This window comes from Mandrillus leucophaeus, unplaced genomic scaffold (assembly GCF_000951045.1).
Source record: "Mandrillus leucophaeus isolate KB7577 unplaced genomic scaffold, Mleu.le_1.0 Scaffold174, whole genome shotgun sequence".
NCBI classification, from domain to species: domain Eukaryota; kingdom Metazoa; phylum Chordata; class Mammalia; order Primates; family Cercopithecidae; genus Mandrillus; species Mandrillus leucophaeus.
Window position 1 is genome coordinate 3,471,461 of NW_012101743.1, and position 3,359 is coordinate 3,474,819.

Consider the following 3,359-nt stretch of genomic DNA (forward strand, 5'->3'; position numbering starts at 1 on the left):
CCCTCCAGCCCTAGAGGTGAAGTAGCTTCCTGCTGTTGTTAAATCTCTGGATCAATTCATCATCCCTTCCTGGGATTCTAAGGTCTTTCATCCCTGAGTACCAGTTCCTCATGTTAAATTCTGTTGACAGTTCTGAGTATGTTTTGTTTTCTTTTCTTTTTTTTCTTTTCTGAGATGGTCATTTGCTCTTGTTGCCCAGGCTGGAGAGCAATGGCATGATCTTGGCTCACTACAAACTCCGCCTCCCGGGTTCAAGCAATTCTCCTGCCTCATCCTCCCGAGTAGCTGGGATTACAGGCATGCTCTACCACGCCCGGCTAATTTCGTATTTTTAGTAGAGACGGGGTTTCTCCATGTTGGTCAGGCTGGTCTCGAACTCCCGACCTCAGGTGATCTACCTGCCTTGGCCTCCCGAAGTTGTTTTCTGTTTTCTTAACTGGATCTTGAGTCATGTAAAACACTTGCGTCTCTTTGCTCTCAGTTTTACTCTGTCTTCATCCAGCCTTAGTAGCCATTCCTTTGCAGTCTTTTCTGCTGAATTCTCTTCCTCTCTTGACCATTAAATGATGCCCCAGGACTCAATCCCTGGACTTATTCCCTTTGCTATCTGTATTTAGATCTTTGGCAATTTCATCCTGTCTCATGGCTTTAAGTAACATCTATATACTGACAACTCCCAAATTTCTATTTCTAGCTAGACCTTCCCAGTTGAGCTGACTACATATCCAACTGCCTACCTGACGACTCCACTTAGTCAACAGACATTTCAAACATAACATGTTCAAAATGGTACTTAGCTTTCCCTTGAAAGCTGTTCTTCCCCATCTCAGTAAATGACACGTCAATTTGCCCAGTTATTCTAGCCACAATTGAGGAGTTATCCTTGATTCCCCTCTTCCCTTCACTTCCCACACCAAATCTATCAGCCAGTCCTGATAAGAAAACCTCCAAAACACATCTCAAATCCATTCACTTTCTCCAATTCTTCTTTTACTACCCTGATCCAACCACTCTCACCTCTCACCTGGACTACTGCCATGGTCTCCTAATTGGTCTCTCTGCTTCCATTCTTCCTCCCAACAAGCCACTCTCCATGTAGTAGCTAGAATGGCTTTAAGTGCTACTTTTTGTTTGTTTGTTTTGTTTTTTTGAGACAGAGCCTTGCTCTGTTGCCCAGGCTGGAGTGCAGTGGCACAATGTTAACTCACTGCAGCCTCTGCCTCCCGGGTTCAAGCGATTCTCGTGCCTCAGCCCCAGAGTAGGTAGGACTACATACAGGAGTGTGCCACCACACCCGGCTAATTTTTGTATTTTTAGTAGAGGCGGGGTTTCACCATGTTGCCCAGGCTGGTCTTGAACTCCTGACCTCAAGTGATCTGCCTGCCTCAACCTTCCAAAGTGCTGGGATTACAGGTGTGAGCCACCGCACCCAGCCTAGAAAGACTTTAAAACATAAATTGGCTGGGCACGGTGGCATATGTCTATAATCCAGCACTTTGAGAGGCCAAGGCAGGAGGATCACTTGAGCCCAGGAGTTCAAGACCAGTCAGGGTAACCTAGTGAGAAAAAAAGGACAGGAGAGGACAGGACACGACAGGAAAAAGGAAAGGACAGGAAAAAGAAAAAGGAAAGGAAAGGAGGAATTTCTTTCTACAAAAAATAGAAAAAATTAGCCAGGCATGGAAGCACGAGCCTGTAGTCCCAGCTACTACTTGGGAGGCTGAGGCAGGAGGATTGCTTGAGCCCAGGAAGGTGGGGGTACAGTGAGCTATGATGGTGCCACTGTACTCCAGCCTGGGCAACAGAGACCCTATCTCAAAAAAAAAAAGAAAAAAAAAACCATAAATCATATCATGTTACTCCTCTGCTTAAAAGCCTTGAATCAATAACTTCTCACTGTATTTTTAAGATCCAAAATCCTTATTCAGGCCTGCAAGGCCCTTCATGGCCTGGTTTCTGCTCACTCCTCTGACTTTGCCTCCTTGCACTTGCTTGCTTTCTCTTACTCACTACAACCTAGTCACACTGGCCTTATTTCTGTTCCTCCAACATGTAAACTTATTCCCTTTGTAGGGCCTTTGTCCTTTCTAATGCCATCATCACCTGGAATGCTTTCCCCTGATCCTTATATGGCTGGTTCATTCAGATCCTTCAGGTCTTATATGGCTCATGTATCCCCTCCTCAGAGCCCATCCTTGATTACTCATCACTGTCTATCATATCACACTATTTTCATGGATAATTTTCTTGTTCACTTGTTCGTCTGTCACCCCTGCCCTCAGAATGTGAGCTGCTTTGTTCTCTACTATGCCCCCAGCTCCTAGTGCAATATCTGGCATATAAAATATACTCAATGTATACTAGTTGAATGACTAAAAGGTAGTAGATTAGCCTTAAGTAGGAAGAGGGGGATCCCCTCCTCTGAGATTTGAAAGAGAAAAAGATGGAGGCAGATGCAACTAAGTGTGCCCTTAAGTTGTTGGTGCTTTGGAGATCTCTCTCTGATCATCTGCCAAGAGAGAGAGCTTGCAGGGAGAGGCTTGAACAAAGCAGCTGTAAACTGTTCCTTAGGGAAACAGGAGAGTTGCTGACCCAAAACATACAGAAGGATTGACTAGCTGTGGTGAGAACCCATCTGACATTGGAACCATAAATTCACGGTGCCAAATATCCACTCATTGACAAGACATGAACACTCAACTATTTGGGTAAGAGATCAGACAAAACATATTGTAGGACTGATTCTAAATTGAGAGTTTGTAGGACAGATGTTATAGTTTTAAAAGAAGGTAAGATTTACAATAGCACTGGAAAAATGAAGTACTTAGGTATAAATTTAAACAAAATATCTGCAGGATCTAAACGCGAAAAAAAAAACACTGATGAAAGAAATCAAAGATCTAAACAAATGGAAAGACACACTTTGCTCATGGGTTGGAAAATGTAATATTATTAAGATGTCAGTTCTCCCCAACGTGATTTTTAGATTTTACACAATCCCAATCAAAATCCCAGAAAGAATACTGGAGATACCAACAAGCCAATTCTAAAATGTATACTGGAGGCCGGGAGCAGTGGCTCACACATGTAATCCCAGCACTTTGGGAGGCTGAGGTGGGTGGATCACTTGAGGTCAGTTCGAGACCAGCCTGGCCAACATGGTGAAACTCCGTCTCTACTAAAACTATAAAAATTAGCCAGGTGTGGTAGCATACACCTGTAGTCCCAGCTACTCGGGAGGCTGAGGCAGAAGAATCGCTTGAACCTGGCAGGCAGACATTGTAGTGAGCCAAGATCATGCCACTGCACTCCAGCCTGGGTGACAGAGTGAGACTCTGTCTCAAAAAAAAAAAAAAAAA